The sequence below is a fragment of the Octopus bimaculoides genome, chromosome 10, assembly GCF_046866305.1.
Source record: "Octopus bimaculoides isolate indiv1 chromosome 10, ASM4686630v1, whole genome shotgun sequence".
In the NCBI taxonomy this organism is placed as follows: domain Eukaryota; kingdom Metazoa; phylum Mollusca; class Cephalopoda; order Octopoda; family Octopodidae; genus Octopus; species Octopus bimaculoides.
In genome coordinates this window covers 62832971-62860662 of record NC_142937.1, presented here as the reverse complement: position 1 = coordinate 62860662, position 27692 = coordinate 62832971, and positions in this window count along the sequence as shown.

Sequence of the window (27692 nt, the reverse complement as noted above, 5' to 3'; positions counted from 1 at the left end):
ATCGTCACTAGATACAAAACTACTATCGCCATTACATACAATCTTCTCATTTAAATATAAATAAATGCGAGCGTAGTAGAGGACCCATTCCTTGTCATCACGTGACTGATTATTATTCGAATCGGCAACTTCTTCGAACCTTTCCCGCCAGAACGCAAACTGACCAATCACGGCCCCTAATAAGGTCACGTGATAGAGTATATTTCTACCATCTGGTGAGCCAATAGTTTGTTATAAATAGCTTTAACTCGGCGGACAAATTTGTCTCGGTCCAGTTTCTCTTTGAGAACTGTTCCGTGTACCACACGACAGCAGCAGCAGTTCCAGCGACCACTTCAACAGCTTCGTCCAGCCAACGATGACCACCGCCGTCGCCACATCAGCAACAAGAGTCTACGACTACTATCCAGCATCATCGTCATGACCAACACGATTCTACGATTACTACTACCGAGCATCAATCTCCACCAGCGTCAACACGACTTACTATGTACACCACACCAAACTACCGCGGCACATCTCTCTCTTCGATTCTGTTAGGTGACTCAACTTCACCACGGTAAATAAACAGACAAGAGTTCTTAAACAGACAAGAAATTCTCAGCCAGCGACGAACATCTGTATAACAAGAATCACGGCCCGGCATCGATGCCACGACATCACAACTAGTGATCAGCTCTGCCAAACTCAGCCAACTCACTTCACATACAGATTCATATTATTGTGTACCCAAGAACTGGTATAATTGTTCACGTGTTATTGACTCTCTTTTTCTCTGCTGTAATATTTCTCATACACACATGTATCACTCACATACACACTTTTCATTGTATGACGGCCTGTCTTTGATTATGTTCTTATATGTCGCATTCACACTCACACACAGACATACATCTTTAACGCCATAATAAATATCTCTGTTATTCATCTAATACGGTTGTGGTCTTTCATTACTGGTCATCTATGTTATCGTCGCATAACATATCATCTATATCATAAATTGATATATATTTTTGTGTTCGACCGTGTGACACGTTTAAATAAAAGGAGTCCTTTGTTTTTCCATTCGTCACCATTTCTCCTTTTATGAGTTCGCACGGTCGTCCCTTACATATGCTATTATTATGATTAATTAGATTCTTCTTATTATCATTATATTCTAATTAGTATTATATTGATATAACAGTATGTTCCTGTCTACTGCATGTGTAAACTCTAATGGAGGTAACCTTAATAAAGTAGCAAGGGTTTGATTTGAGGCAGATTTGATTGGTTTTTCTAGTAGGACAAAAAACAACATGAAGAACTCCCTTGTTGGCTCATAAAATTTATACCAGCTTTTGTATGCCAAAGAATGAGATCAACTACAGAAAACAAACCTTGCAGCAACTGCCAAATTAAGTGAAGTCTTTATCAGAGTGAACAAAACTGCCCAAGACTATTGCTGTCATTCACTCTAATACTAAGCCAATTGGCATCTCTGATTCTTAATATCTTTACCTAGTTCTAAGATTACTGTCATTTCTCATATCTCTTGGTCTTAATTAGTCTTAATTACCTAGCTCTTAATGTTTCTAAATATTCCTAAATATGACTCACATCTCTTGTTCCAATGTCTTTAACCAGTCTTAATATCAAGACAACTGATATCTATCCTCCTACTATTTAAAACTGTTCCTCATACTAAGATAATATTATCTCTCATACTTAATAGTAATAATTTAAATTACTCCAAATTACGACTGACATTACACACCTCCAATGTTTCTAACCAGTCCTAATGACAAAACTGCTAACATTTCTCTGTTCATTCTGGCCTAGTCCGCCTTGTCCGCTTCGACTGTGGCCACCATTTCATTTTGAGTAAATCTTCATCCTAGATTTACTCAAAAAGAAGTTCCCTTCCACTAGTTTTGGCCTCTACAGGGAAGACATGCAGGCAATATCAAGAGTTGGCAATAGCCACACACTTGACAAGCTTAGAAAGGACCTCATCAGCACTATGAATTCCCTTGGATGGAAGGCCATGGTAAAAACCAACCTGAAAACGGTGGATTTCCTTGATATGACCCTAGACTTCGAATCTGGTCCCAACATGCCTTTTAAGAAGCCAAATGAGAAGCTATCATATATCAACACAGGTCCCTGTCATCCAGTCACAGTTTTCAAGAACCTGGTAAAGGGCGTCAGTACAAAGAATCTCCAACTTTTCTTCAAACAAAGGGATTTTTGGTGCTGCCCACCCCATGCTATAATGAGTCTCTGGCCACAAGCGGTTTCAAGAAACGAATTAGTTATATGCCAGACCCAAACCCCTCCATGAGAAAACGCCACCAGAAAGTGTTGTGGTTCACACCGCTCTTCTCTTTAAGTGTTAAAACTCGAGTAGCTAAGATTTTACTTAGCTTAGTAGACAAACACTTTCCTCATACAAATAGATTCAGTAAAATAATTAATAAGCCCACTCTGAGAGTTTCCTTTAGGTGTGCATCCAGTGGGAAATAGATTTTAGTAGGTAGGCCCACACCTGAGACAGAGGCAGAATGCTCGTGCAGGGTTAACACAACATGTCCACTGAAAGGCCACTGTAACGTGGAAATCGTCGTATTCGAGGCAGAGTTAACAACAATAGGACTAAATGGGCAACCAAACGGGCGAAAGTACGTGGGGGAAACTGAAGGTCCCTTCAGAACCTCCTATAACAACCACATGTCCTCCTTCAACATCCCAGAGAGACGTAAGTTCACAACCTCGACCAAGCATGTATGGTCGTAGAAAGAAAGTGCCACCAAGTACAGAATAAAGTCGAGGATTCTAGAGAAATGTAAAGCGTACTTCAATAGCAGCAGAAAGTGTAGATTGGTTGAGAAAAGAACGATATTAAAGACCTCCCAGCACCTAAGTATCTATCTGAACAGCAGAAATGAAATTTTTAATCCTTGCCCATATGAAAAGAAGTACACCCTATCATACCTGTGTGCACCATCGTGACTGTAATCACCAGTCCCCCAGCTTCGGCCCTTCCCCCACCAATACCTAGGACTCCGGCAAAGAGTTTGACCAGGACATACACAAACACACACGCCCTAACTCGGCAGACAGCCACCGTATAGACCATTCTCCACCCCTCCCACACATATTGTATCCCTACACATACCACATGCATATATAAACACCCCAAGAATTTAACCAGATCATAAAAGAAAGCACACCACCATCATTTGACAACTGGTGTTGGTTTGTTCACGTCTTCAGAACTGGGATCGAATTGAACAACTAAACTCTTCAAGGTGGTACCCCAACATGGTCACATCCCAATGGGTGAAACGAGTAAAAGACAAAGGATAAAAATAGTTCGTAACTAAGCCATTTCGTCAGGCTTTTATTCTAGAATTTTTTCTCAGGAAGGGATAACTTGTTTCAGTCATTTGATTGCGGCCATGATGGGGCATCGCCTTGAAGAATTTTTAATCGAATGAATCGACCCCACTACTTAATTTTTAAAAAACCCGGGACTTGTTCTGTCGGTCTCTTTTGCCGAACCGCTAGTTTACGGGGACGTAAACACACCAACCCTTATTGTCAAGCAATGGTGGGGGACTAACACAGATACAAGGACACTTACGCACACACACACATACACATAAACATACATAATACACATATATGCACACACATATATAATTACACGACGGGCTTCTTTTAATTTCCGTCTATCAATCCACTCACAAGACCTTGATCGGCCTGAGGCTATAGAAGAAGATACTTTCCAAGGTGCCATGCAGTGGGTCTGAACGCAGAACCGTGCTTTTAGGAAGCAAGCTTCTTACCATACAGCTACGCTTGCAAAGAAATTTCTTCTGTTCTTCGGTAACTAATCATAAATTAATAAAAATAGTGATGAGTTGCTTGAAGACGCCGTGGATAGTCACGATGAGCACGAATTGTGTTAAACCATTGCATTTCAAATTCCATGCTTCTAAAATAAAATTGCTACCTTGCAAGCTCTTTTATACATCGTAATATTTGTAGTCATTATTTAGATAGATTTAGAAAAAACCTCTGAGATATATTTACAGTCTTGGATTAAGTTGTATCAAGTCTCTTTCTTTATGAGTATACTGGTTTATATCTTATATCAAGTTTACTAAAAATACCTTTAAGGTAAGGTGTTGCTAACACACTCATACTTATAGAAAACACTAAAGAAGCAACGATACAATTGTTTCTAAGTGTATTTTATCCATGGAAAGTATTAGCATTTACTTGCCCATTCCGGGTTTTGCGTCATCTTACAACCTTGAGAATTTTTGTTCTAAGTTGCCTTGTTCACTTTCCCTCAATGAAAAGTAGTTATTTTGTTCTGAGACTAGAATAGACTGAATACAAGATCGTAACTTGTCTATAAGTGTTGACAACCCGTGAAAATTTTGTGCCAAAATTTTATATTACCAATCGAGAAAATTAATAGATAATGAAAACATGCTATTTTAAGATACTTGTTTTTGAAAATTTTATTTCTTACATTTTGCATAATAGTCCTCTTTGTACAATCACACACACACACAAAAACACAAGCACATATCGGTATGTATATTTTTTTATAATTACATTTTCACTTTATTTAATTTTGCTTCATATTTTTAGTAGTCACTTTTACAATATTAGGTTGAGAGAAAAAGTATATTTATCTTCCAAATTCTATCTTATCCGTTATGTTCTGTTAGCGTTTCCGTTATATTCTATTCGCCAGTCAACACTCACTATCTGTTTAAAACTTGCAGTATAGATTCAAAATAATAAATTTTAAGTTCCATTTCGAACAATCGTCCGACGATTTGTAACGGGTAACTCATAGTAATTACTTGGAAAATTACAGTTTCTGGTAATTTCTCTCTTACTCTCCATTATAAACGCAGGCATGCACGCACGCGCGCACACACACACACACACACACACACACATATGCACGCGCACACACACACACACACGCACATGATGATGTATATGTGAAAGAGTATATAAAGGGGTTGGACAAAATAATGGAAACACCTTAAAATTTCAAACAATTTTTTTGTCAGTAATTACAGCTTGAACTCTACGAGATATGGACTCATACAAAGTTTGAATTGTTTCCAAAGGAATATTTGTCCATTCTTCAGCTAAAACTGTCTCCAGTTCTTGTAGTCATGATGGTGGAGGATATCGACTCCTTACTTCATTTTCTAAAATGCACCAGCTGCGACGATACCTGATGGCGTTTACCCGCGAAGGGACGTAATTCATCTAACCTCGCTAGTCTACTACAGCACTTTATTTCATGTTGCTCCAGTTCACTCAGCTGTAGAAATTAGTTGCAACGTCACTGGTGCCAAGCTACACCATCCTTAGCTTTTCTCTTGGATATAAGCGGTGGCGAGAAGGGAGGCTGCTATGCACGGGTGACTACTGGTCTTCCATAAACAACCTTGCCCAGTCTTGTGTCTCGGAGGGTAACATTCTAGGTGCAATCTGATAGTCATTCATGACCGAAGGGGGGGGGGGTTGTTATGCCTGCTTCAAGAAGAATAGAAATTTGAATTTATATAACATTAAATAACATTCAGCTCAGCATGAATTTCTTTTGCCTTTAGAGACATATTTAACAAAAATATACATGACTTCATCTATCAATCCAGACTGAAATTGGAATCGTTTGCACACAACTTTTCATTTAAACATTAAAAGAAATTTCTTGTACACTTCTATTTATAAGAAACGCAAATGTATATGCTTCTTGACATTTTTAAATACATTTATCAAATTTTTTTTCCATCATAAAGCACAGCGTAAAACAACTCATTTAGAAATTTTCCATATTTACAATTTCAATCTCTTTCATCTTACCTGATATATTGGCCCTTAAGGATGAAAGATGAAAATCTGAAAAGTTTCAAAGTTTCATTTTTCTACATAAAATTCTGCATGCAACGTTTTTCTCCTTAAAATACTATTAAGAGAATATGAAAGAAGTGGTCCAAATGTTTAGAACAAATAACCTGTTTAAATTGCAATGCATATTTCAACTTAATGTGTCAAATGTACAAAAACATGATTGACTCATTTTCTGTTTTCCCAGGACTGAGTATGTATGTATGTATGTATGTATGTATGTATGTATGCATGTATGTATGTATGTATGTATCTATGCATGTGTGTGTGTATGTATGTATGTATGTATATGTGCGTGTATGTATGTATTTATGATGTAGGTATGCATACACGTATATATACACATATATACATGTACGTATATACATATACGTATATACATATACACGTATATACATATACATGTATACACATATATACATGTATTCACATATACATGTATACACATATACATGCATGAATGTGCATATGTATGTATGTGTATTTGTGTATTTCTGTGTGTGGATATACATATATAAATGTACACGCATACATATATGCATATAGATAGGCTTCCCCTATTAGCGTCTAATACAGTCGAATAAAAGACCAAAATTCTTAATTGGGGTAGCATATTTGCTGGTGCGCAAGTAGCTTTTACATTGTTTGCGATTCTCATGCGATAGCAAATTGCAAAGCTTATCCAGTAAAAAAAGAAAAAAAGAAAAACCAAACGTCATTGTTATTTGAATAGATACACTTGGTGCAATTAGTAACATAATTCCTTGCTAGTTATAGATGATTCGCTTCCTGTGGCGTATTTCTTCTTTTTAAAGCCCTAAGCCCCGCTTGCAGATGTCTCATACAATATGTGTGTGGGCGTGCATGTGTGTATATGTATATGTATTTATAAATGCAAGTATGCATTTTATATGGAGTTTACTGGATCTTTTATCTTTTACTTGTTTCAGTCATTAGGCAGCGACCATGCTGGGGCACCGCCTTGAAGAATTATTAGCCAAATGAATCGAACCCATTTTTCTTGACTCTGGTACTTATTCTATCGAAATTTAATACCGAACCGCTAAGTTAAATGGACGTAAACACACCAGTACCAGTTCTCAAAGGGTAGTGCGGAAAAAAAACAGACAAAAAGGAAACACACACAACATGCTTCTTTCAGTTTCCGTCAACCAAATCCACTAACATGACTTTGGTCGGCCCGAGGCTATAGAAGAAGACACTTGCCCGAGGTACCATGCAGTGGGACTGAACCTGGACAAAACAAACATGTAGCTGAGTCAACGAATCAGTAACCTCGTTCTGATTTATTTTATTTGAATCAGAACCCGTGGGGCGTTTGTGAATAGAAATGTAATGTTCATTGTAAAAATTGCTGTTGATTCATCGTTTTATACGAAAAAAATTTCAGTATGCCGAGAGAGTAAAACCTATTCTTTTAGTCTACTATTTTTTTTTTTTACTCGTTTCAGTCATTTGACTCTGGCCAAGCTGGAGCACCACCTTAAGCCTTTTTAGTCGAACAAAATACTTCTTTATAAGCCTAGTATTTATTCTATCGTTGGTTTTTTTTGCCGAACCGCTAAGTTACGGGGACGTAAACACACCAACACCGATTTCAAGCGATGGTGGTGGGGACAGACACAAGCACAAACACACACACACACAGATATACACACATACAAACACACACACACATACATACGACGGGCTTCTTTCGGTTTTCGTTTACCAAATCCACTCACAAGGCTTTGGTCTACCCGAAGCTATAGCAGAAGACACCTGCCCAAAAATCTTCCCGCAGTACATTTCTTGATGTCTGACTGACTATTTTTCTTAAACCATGCCCATCGCTAAGGGAATTGACTGAACGGCAGTGCCCTCCTCATTATTTCAATGGTGTACCCTCAGATTTAGAAAATTCCGTCTACAAAAGTCTTCCTATAATACAAATTCGTGCCTACCAAGAATATTCTGAAGTACCTCCGGGCACCAAAGTCTGGCGATGGGCCTGATGATGTAAGAGTTTGATTTTATCAAATGTCATTTCATACCTCCTCATACTACAGCTCATGACTCAACAGATGGCTGCAAATTAAAAAAAAAAATGTAAAGCACACAAAGCATCTTTTGAGGACTTGATTAAAAGCAATTTTCCTCAGTGACATAATATTAAAAAGAAAAGCTTCACCATCGCAGACGTTGGGTTTTTACTAAAAAAAATCATGGAACTCTAACTGCTTGAACTCTTTTCAGAGAGCATTGTGGAATGCTGCCGTCTCTTCGAGAGGCGCTGAAATATTTGAAACAGAGTACAGTTGAAGAAATTATATCTTTGGGTACTTTCAAGGACCCGGAGGAGAATGAAAAGGATTTGAATGGCTCGGAAGGGGATTATTCGATCGTGCAACGACTGAACTCTGAAGAAGAGAAACAAATTTTTAAAAATAACCATATTAGACCAATTGGAGAAAGATATATTTCGTCTCCGGTGTGAGAACATACCATTGTTAGAGGAAGTCCAGTCAAGTCTGAACTATTTTTCTGATTAAATGTTGCAATACTTTTCTACTGTCCAGAATAATAGGCTGTGGTATCCCTTGGATACTTTCTGTAAAACAATAACCTAAGAACCTACTTCTAAGGAGTTCTCTTCATAAAACATAGAAGAGCTGATATTATTCCTCATCCATATTGTCCACCTTCCTACAACTATTCTCTTTCATTTGGCTGAATAGACTGTCTGTTAAACTCGGGTGAAAAGCAGTATGATGTTTCAATTGTTAATTTATAACTTTTTATTCTTTAAATTAAACTTTCTTCTTTTTTTTTTTGCTTCTCTAACAAATTTAATTAATGATCTTTCATTTTCCAGCTAATTTATATATTTATTATGTAATATCACCTTTAATATTTTATTTTAACATACGTTCACTTCTATATCATTGTGTTAGCGAGATCTTTGAAATGAGTAACGGATGTTTTTTTTATTGATTTTTATTTTGTTTATTTAATATCTAATTTTGTTAGTTATCTTAATGTACTGTCGTTACATTATCTTCATTATATGCATATATTTTTTGTTGATTTATTTTGTTCTAAAGGAGCACTTTGGATGTAGACTTTCGGTCTTGGCTGAGATTTGGAAACAAACTATCTTTTAAACATACATTTTAATTTGTCTACAAACTTTCGTGTTAACAAATGAGGTTCTGCAATGGTTTAGATTAAATCAGAGTAATATATATATATATATATAATAAATGAAATGGAAGACAGTGTGTACTGTAAGCTGTATTCAGCACGACGATCGTTTCGGCTTATATCTGTACTGCTCCCTAGTGGATGGGAACGCTATATATATATAATCGAATGCACTCTACAGTACAGAAGAAACGTTACCACGTTACAGTGTTATAATAAGTACATCTCGCTACTGTGTGTGGCAGGATGGTGTTGGTACATTCTGACTTCTCTTTCATTTATTTAAAATATATTAAACAGGCACCAAGGAATTCCTTACGAAGATCTTGCGACTAAAGTACAGTACCGCGAATGACGCCTGGTAGCCACATGTGGTGAACGTGCTCTTAAAGCACACTACTAAGGACATACTCAAAACAAGGTTTGGATACTACATTTTTAATTCTCTTATATAAACTTTAATTTTAAACATAAACTATATATATATATATATATATATAATATAGGATAAAATCTTTATAAGAATTTATCAAGTAGTCAGCGTGAAAAAAACCTCATAAGGAAAATAAACCCATCGTTTTTTTCCATAAATATATATAATTTATATAAGGGCAATTACTATATAGTAATGCCTCACGCTTAGAGGGACTTAATAAGTCAAAACTACCAAAAATAAGTACATATTTACCGAAAGCGAGGGAATGCAACTTTCAAAGTTAACCTCCTAAAAACATTTAACTTAACGGCAAACCACTGGTTTCATAATTAATACAGCAAAAACTATGTAGTAAGCTGCATCTTTTATTCATCAGTGCACGTATGGTCGAGACACATAAAGAATAAACAAAAATCAACATACCCTGATGTACCCAACACAGTACGATGACTTCTGTTCATCCTTATATATCCGTGAAAGATCTACCTGTGTGCATACGTGTATTAATACTTGTTTTTGTAATGTTTTATCTCTATAAAAACACACATTAATTGAAGCACCCACTCGATACCTTCAGGTGGAGCATCCTATTTATTTTATTCTTACGTGAAAAACATCAGCTGTAACTTCAACCGTTCGGCTTATACATCTCAGTCAAAGTGCCTGACGAAAGCAACTAAGCCAAAACTTCGAAATCTACTGAGTCAAACTTTTCCATATAAAAATGATGTGAACTTTTCCTTATAAAAATAATGTGTGCATGTACTATCTATCTTATTTCTTTACTGCCCACTAGGGGCTACACACAGAGGGGACAAACAGGGACAGACAAACGAATTAAGTCGATTATATCAACCTCTGTGCGTAACGGGTACTTATTTAATCGACCCCAAAAGGATGGAAGGCAAAGTCGACCTCGGTGGAATTTGAACTCAGAACGTAGTGGCAGACGAAATATTGCTATGCATTTCGGCCAGCGTGCTAACGTTTCTGCCAGCTCGCCACCTTTCTATCTATCTTATCTATCTATTTAAGTATATATATATATATATATAATACAAATAATAAATGAGTATATGCATATATACGTACATGTATGTACACACCTACATCTACATGTATATATAGATGCATATCTGGGTACGTTGCAAATAAAACGTAGACAAAATGATGTGTGTGCGTGCACGTGTGTGTGTGAGAGAGAGACAGAGAAAGAGAGAGAGGAGAGAGAAAGAGAGAGAGGAGAGAGAAAATGTGCAAAGGAAACCGGCATATACACACAACATACACAAACACACTTTCATACGCAGTGTCAGGTACATGCGCACTTGTAACCAAAGACATGTGTAGATGCGTGATTATGACTCCGTTGATATCTGACGCTAATCAAGCAGCTAATGAAGAAACTATTTTACTTTATCATAGAAATGCCAAGAAAATATCCTCAAAAATGTTTGTAGCAACAAATGTAAATCTTATTAACATATTCATTTTGTTTCAATATTCAGTTGACAAACGTATGATTAATGTTAACCCTTTCTTGTTTTCAAATTTCTCGTTATTTAATGTTAAATTATCTCTACCTTTATACAATTGTGTACAACAAAGTATTCTGTATAAATCTATCGACAGTGAAGTATATGTTTCTGGTTCGAACAACCAGGTTTCCTGCACTGAGAGAGCATTGTAAAGAGCCACAAAGGGTATGTCATCCTATCGTACATCCTGTAAACTATGTTATGGTTCAAATCAACATGTTAGAGCGATGATTGAGTACTCAAAGTTGCCTAAACGACACCACAAACATCAAAACAAGATGAAGATTATATTAACTTCACACTAGTCTTTAGCTATCTGAGTGACCTCACTTTGTATTTAACCGATAAATTTGCCATCTCCGAAAATCTAAAAATATAAACTTTAAATTCGATTTCTCTTAAGCAAGAAAGGTCGGTAGTGGCCTGAAAACTTTTTGAAATCCAAGATAATTTATAGCATATTTTTTTAACAAAATTTACCAGTATTGTGTCATAACAACAATATTGAATTTAAATTAACTTCACACGCACATTCACACACAACCCCCCCCCCCCATATATATATATATATATAAAATACAGAATGGGACAAGAGCGCAAAACATTAAGACAGTTAGGTAATACAAGAAAGGGACAAAACATTCAGATAGACGATACAAAGAAAACACGGACAGGTCATTCGGAGTTTTCTCTCTTCAGTCGAGATCCAGATTATCTTTGCAACTTCGGCTGGTTATACTCGAGATTGCTCCAATCTGGGCAGCCCCAAGGAAAAACTAAGCTAAGAGCATTAGATTCCTTGGAAGAAAGCAGCGAATGTATACAAAAAGAAGGACGGAAAAAAAAAACGAACAATGTTACACAAATACAGTAGGAATAACAACAGGACAAACCAACAGATGTCTTTCGATAAGGACGAATAAAATTAAGCTGGCGTTTTTGGAAATAAGGCCAAGTTTCTGATGTGTAGAAGCGACTGAGAGTATAATACGCTCTTTTAAGCGGGACGTCATTTTGCACTTCTTTTTATCCGCCAGTTATTGCTGCTGTTCATTTCAGCCGGTAAGACTGGAGCAAAGTGAAATGAAATGCTTTGTTCAAGGACACAACTTACCATCATTCCACAGATGTAGTCCAAATCCTCACCATTGGGAACCCAATACTCTAATTACGAGGTTGTGAATCGGGGGAGTCGTTTACGTATCGGTCGGGATGCTTCGTGTTATTTGTTATGACCCTGATCTTAGTTCAACCCCTGCCAATGTCAATTTTGCCTTTCGTAGTTTGGGATCGATAAATTATGTGCCAATATAAGGCAGTAAGTTGAAAGAATTTTTAGAGTGTCGTACAAAAGGCTTTGTGAATACTCAACACGTTCTGAGTTCACATCCTGCTTTTTGTCACCGTGAGACTTCTGACGAGATCAACAGATTGTATCAGTAATAAAGGCGGGGGCGGGGAACAATCAAAATAATATTGTTTCCATTGCAAAATCAGCTGCCTCCATTATTTTATATATATTTAGGTTGAATATGCTATCCTAGCGTGGCTGTAGTCTAATGATCAAAGCTACAAATATCTATGTGCGCTGCGCATATGAATATATAGCGGGAATATTCAGATATCACCTGATGTCGAGGTTCACTAGAATATTACCCACGTGATCAACAAAATCTGACCAATCGCAACTTCACATGGAATTGGCCCCTGTGACAATTTCAGCTTTTGCTGCGCTTCTTTCTGAGACCATTAATCAGTATAAAATAGAGACTCCGTGACTACCAGATAGAGAGCATGAAGCACAGCTGGGACGACACGGCAGACGAACGGCGCACGGACATCTGCTGTACTGAACCGCGCTGACATCAGCATAACGAACTATCGGCGACATCAAAGCAACAACTAGCAATTAACTTTTTGAATATTATTACAATTCCACCAAGAACAATAATGTTCAAACTCTCAACATTTGTCGTTCGTAGAAACAACAGTTTTGTCTTTTGTTTTGTACAAAAAGAATAAAAGTTTGTTTGTCAAAAATCTCAACAGACCTCGTCGTCACAAGTGGTGATTTCCGACGCTAGAAATAGCAGTAAGGAGCCAGCTTTTGTACAAGTGTTTTACTTATATGGGTATGTAGTGAAACTACCTACCGCCATTAGATACAAAACTACTATCGCCATTCTTCTCATTTAAATATAAACAAACGCGAACATAGCGGAAAACATTAACCTTGTCATCACGTGACTGATCATTATTCGAATCGGCAACTTCTTCGAACCGTTCCCGCCAGAACGCAAACTGACCAATCACAGCCCTTAATAAGGTCACGTGATAGTGTTTTTCTACTCCCATCTTGGAGCCCCCTTAACGCTATAAATAGATCAACTCATACCCAACAAATTTGTCTCGGTCCAGTTTCTCTTTGAGATCTGTTCCGTGTACCACACGACAGCAGCAGCAACAAATAGCCAGCGACCACTTCAACAGCTTCGTCCAGCCAACGATGACCACCGCCGTCGCCGCATCAGCAACATGAGTCTACGACTACTGACCAGCAACATTGTCATGACCAACGCGATTACTACCAAGCATCAATCTCCACCAGCGTCAACACGACTTACTATGTACACCAAACTAAACCACCGCGGCACACATCTCTCTTCGATTCTGTTAGGTGACTTAGCTTCACCACGATAATAACAGACAAGAGATTTCAGCCTGCGATAAACGTCTGTCCTCAAGGCCCAGGCATCGAAGCCAAAACACAACTAGTGATAAGCTCTGCCAAACGACGAACATCTGTATAACAAGAATCACGGCCTGGCATCGATGCCACGACATCACAACTAGTGATCAGACTGCCACACTCAGCCTCCCCAACTTCACATACAGAACTTTTCCTAGAGTGTACTAAAGAACTGGTATAATTGCTCACGTGTTATTGACTCTCTTTCCATCTGCTGTAATAACTAACATACACACACATGTATCACTCACATACATACTTTTCTTTGTATGACGGCCTGTCTTTGATAATGTTCTTATATGTCGCATTCACACTCTCACACAGACATACATCTTTAATGCTACAATAAATATTTCTGTTATTCATCTAATACGGTTGTGGTCTTTCATTACTGGTCATCTATGTTATCGTCGCATAACATATCATGTATATCATTATTTGATATATAATTATGTGTTCGACCGTGTGACACGTTTAAATAAAAGGAGTCCTCTGTTTTTCCATTCGTCACCATTTCTCCTTTTTGAGTTCGCACGGTCGTCCCTTACAGGTATACAATTTACAGTAATTAAGCATTATCTGATGTAAGATTCTATACAAAAGTTAGAATAGACATATAAATGTTTATGCCGTAAATGGTAACAATCATAGGCTCGGGAACAGAGAGCACAATGGGTGCAAGCGCTTCCTCTAACATTTGTGGGGGGGGGGGGGCAATGAAAACTCTTTGAACATCCTCCTAAAAAAATTTCATCACCAAAGCGAACTGATTTGAAACATTACTTTTCCGTTATTGATCTATCTGATATGATTGATCTACAAATATACAATGATGAATATTATTATACCAACAATTTCAGAGTAGGTAGAGGTGGGACGGTAGAGGTATGTCGATTACATTGAGCCCAACTGGTACCTATTTTATCGACCCCAAAAGGGACGAAAGGCTAAGTCAGCCTCGGCAGAATTTAAACTCAGGCCGTAAAGATGGACGAAATCCTGTTAATCATTCTTCCCCGGCGTTCTAACGATTCCACCAGCTCGTCGCTTTAACGTGTTTATTTTGATATTAAGACTGAAAAAAAAAAAAGAAAAAAAAGAAAAGAAAACAGCAACCTTGTTTGTAAAACGTTTTGGACCTGAGTTTGCAGCATCTAAGCAAATTTCGTTCCTGCATTTATAGTAACAATTACATATAAGTTTCATTCGGTGTTTGAAGAGACACAACAAAACGTAAAAGTAACTTTAAAAATTATGTAGCATCGATTCAGTCTTCGTATTTGAATTGATACCTAGCTTTTTATTCAGTCGAGGATAGCTTTGATTGGTTATGGATCTTGCAGCCACCATGCCCAGGTTTCAACTGTATCATTGCTCACCCACTGCCTTCTATAAACATATCACTTGTGGTGTTGTGCTGTTGGCTGCTGAGGTAGCTGGTTGAGTTGATGAATGAAACAAGTTTCTTGGACTGCGTGTAGAAGTAACAGACCAACAGCCGTAAGTATTTTAACCAAAGATTTTATTATCGCACATGATGTCAAACTGCCTTGGTCTTTCACAAGTAACAACAACAATAATTTCAAACTGGGAGAGAGAGTGCTTGAAGTTTACTGCAAGTTGTTGATACAGCTACATGCGGTTTACTCAACATAATTGGAAACAATTGTGCTATATGCATAGTGACAGAAGGTCCTGTCATCTATTTGCGTCATTTGTCTTAGCCGCTTTCCTAGGTTGTCTGGATTGTAAAAATGAACACCGAATAGTTTTTATAGGGTACCAGACGTCTGATTGTAAAATGTTCAAGAAAACTTGTCCACGCCATCGCATCACGCTGATTGGGCGATCACGTGATATACCGATCATGTGAAATTATGGTGGGTTGCTAGTGATGTCTGGCCGCGTATCCAGGGATTCCGTTTCGAATCACCGCTATTTGCACACCAGCAGACTGGATCCTGTTTTCCTTCACCTTTCACTCAGCCACCCTTCCATTGGAATGCTCACTCTTCTGCAACTTTCTAATTCCTTTTCACTAATTCTATAAAGACTCCGATTTCTACTATACAACTGCGCCTCTCCTGCAGAAAAAGGCAAGAACCTCTACCATGTACGGTGGAGTGTATTAGCTGTGTATCTCACATCCATCTTTCTCAACACCACAATAACCACCGGACAACCAAATCCCTGTTCCAAATCATTCAAAACTTCAGTTATATATGTATATATATATATATATATATATGTGTGTGTGTTGAGAAAAAGGAAACAGAATTTTTGATAATTTTTTAATTATATACCATATTTGGGGTTTTTTTTGCCCCTTCATCAGCACTCATCTAAAGGTTAAATGAGTGCTGATGAAGGGGCAATCCCCCCCCCCCCCCAATATGGCATATAATAAATAATTCGCCAAATTTCTGACTGCTTCCTTTTTCTCAATATACAATATTTGTACACCACTTCAAACTATCTCTCCCCCTCTTTCTCTCTCTCTCTCTCTCTCTCTCTCTCTCTCTCTCTCTCTATATATATATATATATATATATATATATATATATATATATATGTGTGTGTGTGTGTGTGTATATATATATATATATATATATATATATAGTTACGATCTGACAAATTAATAATGTAAGAAAAAGGGGTAAATCTTCTGATCGTAACAATAGAGTGTTCAAACAGGGAAGTAAATGTTCATATATGGAGATTATGTCCCGTCTCAATGGTTTCAAGGTAGGTAGTGAACGGTCCGACCCGTATGCAGCTCCGTCTCGTTCTGGTTTTATCCGCGCCAAGCTCCCGCTGTGTTCCCCACTCCCCTTTTTAGCAGGAAGTTCGAGATTACCTGCCTTGCTTGTTAACAGGAAGTGAACGAGGTTACCTGTCTCGTACTATGCTAACCTCCTGTATATATATTTGATTATTCATACCAACGTTATTACTGCCAAAACGGTCGTTGATAAACGTTTATCTCGCCACCTTCGGAAAATATAGGGTAAGTTCTCACCCTTCATTATCTTATAGGTATACATAACATTCTCCCCGCTCAAAGGAAGAAAGTTGAACGCAGTGAAAACTTTCTTATTTACAAATTTAGGAGATTGACTCGAGAGAGTGCACCCGCAATGACATTGTCTTTACCTGGAATATGTTGAATATTGAGATTAAATTCTTGCAAAGATAAACTCCATCTCATTAATCTCTGATTTTTGTTCTTCGTCTTGTGCAAAAAGGTCAGTGGATTGTGGTCGGTGAACACTTCAATGGGATACTTGGTGGTTTCCAAATATATGTCCAAATGTCGCAATGACAATAACAAAGCAAGGGTTTCTTTCTCAATGGTTGAATAATTTCGCTGGTGTTCGTCAAATTTCGTTGAGTAATAACCAACAGGATGATCAACACCCTTTGCATCCAGTTGTAACAGAACACCACCGACAGCAGCGTCACTTGCATCAATAGAAAGCTTAAATGGTTTCCCAAAATCTGGTGCTATCAAAACTAGAGAACTCATAAGTATGGCTTTTAATGGTACACTTCTAGACCTATCACCACGACTGAAATTTCGGGCTTTACAGTTTTTTTCATAAATGGCTTTCGTTTTGTCCTGTGATTTCTTCAAATGTTCTCCGGCAACCTCAGTAGCTTTGGAAGGTCGGTTTCGAGAAGTAGACACATGGTCTAGCGAGTTCAAGTGGGATTCAGGGCTCTCAGAAGGGCTTGGCTTAATGCTAACATGTGGATCAGACAAAACCTCGGGCCCTGCTAAATCATTTCCAATAATCAAGTCCACACCTGAAACTGGGAGAGTTTTCTTAACACCAACTTTCACCAAACCAGACACAAAATCTGACTGCAAATCAACAAAATGAAAAGGTGCACTTGAAATTCCACTAATACCCTCTAATAAAACATCAGAGTTAGCAGACGACACGTCCGAGAAAGGAAGAGTACCTTCCAACACTAGAGAGTGGAGTGCGCCTGTGTCCCTAAAAATAGTGATGGGTCGTAATGTGGACTTATCACCCTTAAGTGAGATAAACCCTTTTGAAATAAAAGGCAAGTACCCCTCCTCATTGTTAATAATATCGGAAATAGGCTCAGACTTGATATTCACAAAAGCGTGTGGAAAGGATTGTGACTGATTTTTTAACTTGAGCTTTTTACACTCAGAAATCAAATGGCCTGACTTTCTACAATATCTACAAATAATTGTTGAATGAAAATTTGAATCAGATTTAGAAATAAAAGGACAGGTTGACTTTCTTAACTCTGAACCACTGGACTTGTTAGGATTCGAACCTGACCGAGCTGAATAAATTATTTTACTTGTCTGACCTACCTCGAAATTATCCGGATGACAATAACCATACAGCTTGAACTCATGCTTGTGAGTAATAGAGTAATCCTCTGCTAAACTAGCTACTTCTTGTAACTGTTCTACTCTGCTCTTCTAAATAAGTCCTAATATCAATATGAACACACTGTTTGAACTCCTCTAATAATATAAGCTGCCTCAATTTGTGAAAATCTTCCCCAACTTCTTTTGACACACACCACCTATCAAACAAATTTTCCTTCTCTCTCGCAAATTCTACATAGGTATCCTCCCTTCTTTTCTTGGACTGCCTAAATTTTTGTTTATATGCCTAGGCTTTCAGAATAGCCTGTTTGACCACCTCATAACTCAAACTTGCTTCGATCGATAAAGCCGAATAGACTTCCTGAGCCCTGCCTTTTAAAACACTTTGTATTAACATTGTCCAATGCTCCACAGGCCATCTCAAATTTATTGCCACCTTTTCAAAATGAAAGAAAAATTTATCAACATCCTTTTTCACTAAATGGAGGCACAAGTCTAATATTTGTAGCTACATCAAAATCTGTCTGATCAGGAGTAGTGTCCAACTTTCTACTCTGTAACTCCATTTCTTTCAATTTTAATTCTTTTTGAATTTCCATTTCCCTTATTGCTTTTTGAAATTCTAATTTCCTCAACTCAAACTCATCTGTTTTCTCTGGTTTCAACAATAACAAAGTCGAATCTTCGAAAATTTCTTCATCAACTAAATGTTCCAAAACCATTTTGAAAAACTCATTCTTTTTCATGGTAGACTTAGCCCCCTCCAGATCGTAATGCTTGGCCAATAACAACAATTCTGATTTTTCTAAATCCTCAATTGCTCCACACTGGAAAATTCAATAAATTCTTCAACTTTAAATTCCATGATTAAATACTGGTTTCACTAGAAGAATTTCGAATATTGATACAAAATTATGCAGGTAATATGTGTATTTTAGCAGTGGAAATTTTTGTATATAGCCTTTAAAAAAAAAAAAAAAAAAAAAAAACTCAAATCGATCAGTTCATAGGTGAATTGTAAAGTTGTTTTATAATGTGTTTGCGAGAGTTCAGAATTCCGGACGAGCCCCCAATTTGTTACGATCTGACAAATTAATAATGTAAGAAAAGGGGGTAAACTTCTGATCGTAACAACAAAGTGTTCAAACAGGGAAGTAAATGTTCATATATGGAGATTATATCCAGTCTCAATGGTTTCAAGGTAGGTGGTGAACTCTCCGACCCGTATGCAGCTCCGTTTCGTTCTGGTTCTATCTGCGCCAAGCTCCCGCTGTGCTCCCCACTCCGCTTTTTAACAGGAAGTAAGAGATTACCTGCCTTGCTTGTTAACAGGAAGTGAACGAGATTACCTGTCTCGTACTATGCTAACTTCCTGTGTGTATATTTGGTTATTCATACCAACGTTATTTCTGCCAAAACGATCGTTGACAAACGTTTATCTCGCCACCTTCGGAAAATATAGGGTAAGTTCTCACCCTTCATTATCTTATAGGTATACATAATATATATATATATATATATATATATATATATATATATATATATATATATATATATATATATGTATATATCTATATATATATATGGGAGAATATACAAATAATAACAACAGACGAGGACAGGTGGTGTAAATAACAAAAGTATATATTAGTATGACGCTCGGGAATACGGAAAGTCTTTGACGTTTCGAGCTACGTTCTTCAACAGAAAGAATACGGAGACAAGGAGAAAAACACGGAGAAAAAAAATTGAATAGTGTTCAGTCAACGGTCAATCATAATCATATATATATATATATATATATATATATATATATATATATATATATAAAGTATGGGAGTTTAGTTCACAGGTGATCTAAACGATAAAGTACGCTAGGTAAGTGCTGTAAAGGATTACTGGGACTCCAGGATTATAATTGGCACGGTAGTTATGGAGCCATTACAGCAGATATATAATTGTTAAACAGGACAGTAAACATTAAAGCAAGGCAAACATCTCAAGTCGTATATAATAATATTGGATATGACTTGAGATGTTTGCTTTACCTTAATAGAGTAGCATGAAACGTGCGTACTGCAGTCATCTTTAAGATCCGTGTTGCTTATATATATATATATATATATATATATATATATATTCGTCTGTCTTTACGTCCTGTGTTCAAATTCCACCGAGGTCAACTTTGGCTTTCATCCTTTCGGGGTCGATAAATTAAATACCAGTGTTTCGCTGGTGATGTTATGTGTTTTAGGAGAGGCATTTACACCTACTCACTCCATAGTTCATTTAACCATGCTGCATCGCGATTGTGTTCTTTGTTTGCATTCCAGATTCCCCGTCAGAACGACTCTAGTTTTTTGTGAAGATTCAGGAAAACTTGTGATTTATCATTTTTTGTTCATGTAATTTTTAACATTAACAAAGTATGTCACTTACAGCTCGTCGATCACGTTTGAAGGTGAACAGTTTGCTTGTGAGTGTTTTTCGGTGGCAGTTCCCATACAATTTGAAGAGTCTATCATGCAGTCATAGTTGGTGATTCGTGAATTCATTTTTAGCTTTACATTTCATGATAATGTCCAACGGTCGTATTTTGGGGAGTTCGTTGGTGTTATTTTGAAGTGGGGTGATCTATCTTAAAGTATCCTTTGAGTCAGCCTCGTTCACTCCTATTTGTTGATACACGGTAACTGCGGCACAACATAGCAGGACATTTATTATCCAAAAGCTGGGAACTTGAATTTGAGCTACTCTCTCGCAATTTCGTTGATCGCAAATAACATCAGGTCGACGGGTTTTTTTTTTCTCCCCCAACTCGTGTCAGTATTGTTTTCTCATGCAGTGCTTTATGTATATAAATAGTGAAGTTCCGCTTGAACTTCGATGCAAGTTGTGTTTTTGATATTGTATATTCCTCACTTGTTTTTGCGGGATCAGAAGTGGTTACCGCATATAGGTGTTATGGTGACGGTTTGTCACTGTTGTGCTAATCATGGTTGTGTTTCTTGTCATTCACAGTCTCTTCGCAGAAAAAGTTTACTGTGTTTGTTAAAACGAGTATTATCATTTATGCATTATGACTGAGTGATTTTGTTTTAATAGGGTGACATATTTATTTTCAGTAAATGTAACTTGCTGGCGTAATTGTTCTTCTTCAAAATTTCAGAATGTTGGATATCTCTTATCCCATATTCTTTAAGCCTCTTCACGTAGTCTATTGAGGGATCTTCCATAGCCTTTCTATAGAACTGGTTTAGATTTTGGTTCTGTTCAAAAGAACACTGGAAGTTTTCTCGATAGTTCTACGATCTGTGATAGCTGACTCTTTGTACTTTCGTCACCATGGTGTATGTATCGTAATCTTCGACGTGATGTGTATTTCACTGTTTGGTTACTGCTACGATCTTTTACACACAAAAAGGCTGTTTCTTTGCATTTACTCAAAGAAGATAACCATTTCTTTAAGCCAAGCTTGTATTAATGGCAAAAATTATAGTGGATCGTATTCATTATCCGTTAGAATAACTAATCCTCTATGTCAACGTGTCTGTATTCAACGCCATGAATATGTATGTATGTATGTATTATGCATGCATGCATGTATGTATGTATGCGTATATGTGTGCGTGTCTGTATGCGTATATGTGTGCGTGTCTGTATATATGCATGTGTGTGTATGCATATATGTATTTAAGTATGTATGTATTTATGTATCTAAGTATGCATGTTTGTTTGTTTGTGTGTATATATGGATAGACGGATGTGTATATGTATTTGTGTGAGTACTTTTCGTTTGTTTATACCCTTATAATTTAACAGTTCGGCAAAGAGAATGATGGAATAAGTAACAAACTTAAAGAAGTAGTACTAGAATCGAATGGTTCCACTAAGCCCTAGAAAGCAGTACACCAGCATGGCCGCAGTCCAATGACTGAAACATATAAAAGACACACACACACATACACGGGTGCATTCGTTACTTATATATAATACGCAAATTATATTCTGAACGGCGGCCAAGCTGTAGTCCCATTTATAATGGTAGTTTCATCAGTCAGATAGACTCCAGTATATATTTCATTCTGGTATAAATTTCATTGGCAAATATTTATCAAGTCGTATTGTAAATTTTTTGTCCCAAAACGCATGCACTGTCACTTGTCACAGACAGATATTTTTGTGTATGCGAGTGCATATTTTTTTATTCTTTTACCCTTTTATATGTTTCAGCCCAAAGGCTGTGGCCATGCTGGAGCTCCGCCACTGTAATCAACTTTTCAATGGCTATCCTTATGTAATTGGTTTTTGGTGAAGGAAGGAGTTCAACACTGCTGCCCTTTTTTTTGAGTTTTCCGCCCTGATATTGGTTCATGTGGGACCTTGTATAGCAGGAGGTCAAGTTGTTTCTTGAAAATATCTACCCCCTACTCCATAAAGATCCCTCAGATATTTTGGGAAGGCATTAAATAGCTGTGAGCCCTAAATCCCAAGCTATTGCAGCATGTATGTTTCACACACACACACACACACGTTTATATATTCGTTTTGCAAGATTCTTAATGTGAAATCGTGTGTTGCGACATATGCTGTTATATTTCGAGATGGTGATTTGTTTTGCGGGGAAGGGCAGTATAGTAAGCAAACCCATATACACACACACAAAACACATAGACACGCGCACACATGCACGGAGATACAGATATAAACACATGCGCAGATATGGTTACACACCGTAGCTGAAGAACAGAAATATAGTATATGTGTTTATTTTGCAAAAACAAAAAAAGATTACCATACCATACATACATACATACATACATACATACCTTTCTCTTCTCTCCCCTCGTAACCAGTGTTCGGCCAAGCCTGACCTTTCTTTCTTGATTCGACTACAGACCGTTCAGCATCTACATTCCTCCCTGTGCCTGTCAATTCTTATGTCCCTGCTGTAAGGCTTTACTGCCACACACGCCAGTTTAATTTAATTCGTCTTTGGTTGTCTGAACAGGTTCACTATGTACCATGCATCAGATGTGGAAGTGATCGCAGAGCAAAGTGAGATGAGGTGTTTCCCTCAAGGACACAACGCATTACGCAGTACAGGAATTGAAATCACGATCGCTAGATCATTTGTGCAACACCCTACCCACAATACCATGCGCATGTGTGTGTGTCCAGTATATATGCATTCCTAGTCAACATATGATCTTTAAAAAAAAATACTTGCTCAAAAGTGTCACATTGTGTGATTGAACCTTGAATCAAGTTTACAAGGGAAACATTTTAACCACTGAGCCATGCGTTTCTTATTTTAGTAAACGGAACTTATGCTTTTTATTTAGACATTTACACTCACTTTCCTATACATGAATCAAATAGAATTATGTTAAAGTAATTGTTTTCACAGCTGGATGCCCTTCCTACCGCTAATCATTCAACTGAGAAGTATTAGTGAAAACACGTTTTCTTTTCTTTCTTTGTCAGGCATCTTAAACCAAACAAAGACGTGTGCCTCGTTTGTATGCACAACACAATGGCAAAATTTGAACTTCTAACCTCGATGTCAGTGCACGGACACTCCTAACTCCCATTTCTAAATTTTTTGCCTATTCGTATTATTTCTATATTATTTAATTTCATGTACCTACACATATGCATTTCTTCTTATTTCTCTCTCTCTCTCTCTCTCTCTCTCTCTCTCTCTCTCTCTCTCTCGCTCTCTCTCTCTCTCTCTCTCTCTCTCTCTCTTCCTTTCACACACGCACGCACACATACACATACGCTATACATACACTCATACACATATACATCTACTTCTGTGAACATACTATAGTAAAGACAGTGCATTTGGCACTGACATTTAGTTTGAACACGGTGATTAATTAGTTGTGTATGTTCTGCATACACACATATATAAACACGCACACACATATATGTGTGTGAGTGTGTACATGTAAACACACACACACACACACACACATTGGGGTCTCTATATACTAACATAATTCGTTTCGGAGTCCCATTTGTGAACCAGATTGTTCGTTACATGAGTAATTGAAATACATAGAAATAGGAGTAATCCATTCCAAGTCACAGCCAAACCCCTTATAAAGGTATGGAAACAAAAATGATGCTTTATTTGTTCATCTTTCAATAGCAAATACATATACATGCATATAAACGCCGGTGTTTTAATGGTGGCAGCTGATGAAGGATATGTTCTCTATGTGGCCTGCTTGTTTGTTGTACCTTGTTTATCATTTTGTCCATGTTCTTTTGCAACGTCATGTACCCAGATATATATCTATATGTACATGTAGATGAAGGTATGTACATATATATGCATATACTCATATATTGTTTATATATATATATATATATATATATATATATATATATATATATATATATATATATATATATGGATAGATAGATAGATAGATAGATGTGTGCGTTTTCCCCAGTCTTGTTTCTGTCCATCCGTGGTTATATTTTTAACAAAAAATATGAGAAATATTATTTTCTATATTGTATATGAAAATTTACTAGGTTCATCAAATGCATAAACAGATGTTTATGTGGCCGAGTTACTGTTCTACCACTTCGTGTGACACAAGGTGGAGTGGATTATGGTGTTTGCGAATATTGTTTGGAAGCATGTAAAGATGTTTGAGGTTGATGTGAAGTTGTTAGTGGTGTGTCAGGTAGTGGAATAAGACTTTCATAGAAAGCCTTCTTTACTCTGTAAATAGATACAGTCTCTTTCCGACCGTTAATGTCCGCGGTGAAAAGTTTTGGCGTGTGTGAAAGCACACGCAAAGGGCTTGAGTAGGGCTGTGTAAGTGGTCCTTTTACGACATCATTCCACAAAAAAAAAAAAAAACGTCTCCATGTAACGATATCCGCTGGAAAAGCAGAAGAAATAGACTGGCCACGAGGTGCCATGGGTAGCAGATCCGAGAAGTAAGAACAATGTCTGGTAATGTATGACGTAGGTTCCGGATGCGGTGAGTCGACTGGTGCCAACATTTGAACAGGAAGTACCAAAGTGATACTGTACAAGAGTTCGGCTGAGGAGTAACCCAAATCCGCCTTAACAGCGGACTGGCAACCTAGGAGAAGAATGGGAAGAAATTCAGTCCATTGTTGGGGATCTAGAGTAGCGCGAAATGCAGCCTTTAACTGCCTATGCAACCTCTCCACCATTCTATTCAAGGCTGGGTGATAACTAGTCGTATGAATGTGCTGTACACCCAATAGCCGCGACAGTTCAAGGAAAAGGGAGGCTTCGAATTGGCGTCCACGGTCAGTGGTGATCCTGAAGGGGACGCCAAAGCAAGCAATCCAACCTGAGATGAGAGCTCGAGCGTCAGACTCGGCAGTAATATCTACCAGAGGTATGGCCTCTAGCCATCAGGAGAGCCGACCAATACAGGTCAAAAATGTACGTGAAACTGAAACTGACGGGTCAAGAACCAACATGATCAATATGGATGTGTCGGAAGCAAGTGTCTGGCGGACTGAATTGTGCCCTATGCACCTTGGAGCGCTGACACTGCAAACAAGAACGCGCCCAAGCGGTGATTGTACGATGCATATCAGGCCAGAAGAATTGGGCCGTGATAAGCTTCACCGTGGCAGAAATGCCTGGATGTGACAACGAATGCAGAGCGTCGAAGATGGTGCGGCGATGACGATCAGTAACGAGTGGGCTGGGTGAACCAGTGGAAACATCGCAGAGGATGTTCCTCTCAACGGACGGAAGTGAAAGGTACTCAAACTTGCAGTAGGAAAACTGGGCAGAAGAAATGTCGAGAGAATCCAAGGAAGGCTGGCCTGAAGCAATGGTGACCAGATTAACTGTTGCAGGAGACGAAAGGGAACTCAGAGGAAGCTTAGATAAAGCATCAGCGGGTATATTAGCAGATCCAGCAATATGGCGTATGTCACTGGTGAACTGAGAAATGAAATCCTAGTGTCATTTCTTTACTACTCACAAGGGGCTACACACAGAGGGGACAAACAAGGACAGCCAAACGGATTAAGTCGATTACATGGACCCAGTGCGTAACTGGTACTTATTTAATCGACTCCGAAAGGATGAAAGGCAAAGTCGACCTCGGCGGAATTTGAACTCAGAACGTAGCTGCAGACGAAATACCGCTAAGCATTTCGCCCGGCGTGCTAACGTTTCTGTATGCTCTCGGTGAGTAATTCTCCGACTTAGATTATAGCACGAATGTGAGCGGTTTATGGTCCGTGAACTCCCGACTTTCAAGGAGTTGGTGGAAGTGTCTCACAGCAAGATAAACAGCTAACAGCTCTCTATCTAAAGCGCTATGCTGTTGTTCGGCTGGTTTCAGTTGGCGTGAGAAAAACGCTGGTGGTTGAACGTCTGTTGCAATACAGCGCCAATACCAAAATTTAATGCATCAACGGTTAAGGATAGTTCTGCGTTCGCTATAGGATGATTAAAAATTTTTTTTTTTTGTCTTTCAAAAGCCGAGTCAAAGGAAACAACTTGTTCGCACAGTGAGGAATGAAGCGACGATAGTTGATTAGCCCTAAGAAATGACGGGACTGTTTCAATGAGGTGGGGGAGAAAGTTACTGAATCGCTACCACCTTCGCCGGCAGAAGCCGTGTGCCTTCAGAGTTTATAAGATATCTCAGGAAATCCAACTAAGTTGTACCATACACACACTTTGCAGGGTTGACCTTGACATTGTACGACCGGAGACGCTGGAATGACTGAGATAGGTGTTGATGATGATGTTCAGCTGTGTCACTGACAATGAGGAAGTCGTCCACGTAAGCAAAAATGAAATCTATCCCACGAACGATTTCATCAGTGAACTGCTGGAAAGTGCTGGTAGTCCAAATGGTATGGATAAGAACTCGAACGAACCAAATGGAATGGTCACAGCTGTTTTCGCGATGTCTGCCGGATTCACTGGTATTTAGTGGTATGCACGTACCAGGTCAATATAGGAAAAAACGGTAGATCCATGTAAAGCAGATGAATAATCTCGAAAGTGAGGTAAAGGATATCTGTCAGCTGTAGTGATGGCATTGAGGCGTCTGAAATCCCCAACCGGTCGGAAGTATGCAGTACCTTTGTTTTTGTTTGCTATGTGTAAAGGAAACGCCCATGGGCTCGTTGAGGAAGACCAAGCTGGAGCATATGTTCAAATTCAGCTCGATCTGTCTTAAGCTTGTCTGGTGCCAACCGCCGCAGACGGGAAAAACAGGAGGGTCCCTTCGTGGAGATGAAGTGTCTCGTTGAGTAAAGAGGCTGGACTGGTTTAAACAACAAATCAGTAAGCTCTGGAAACGAAGCAAGCAATGCATGGGTCTCCTGAGGCGACAACGAAGAAAAAGGGACTTACAGGAGCGACAGTAGAATTCTTCATAGGAGTCGATAAGGAGGTGGTATTGTCGAGAAGCCGCTGCCTTC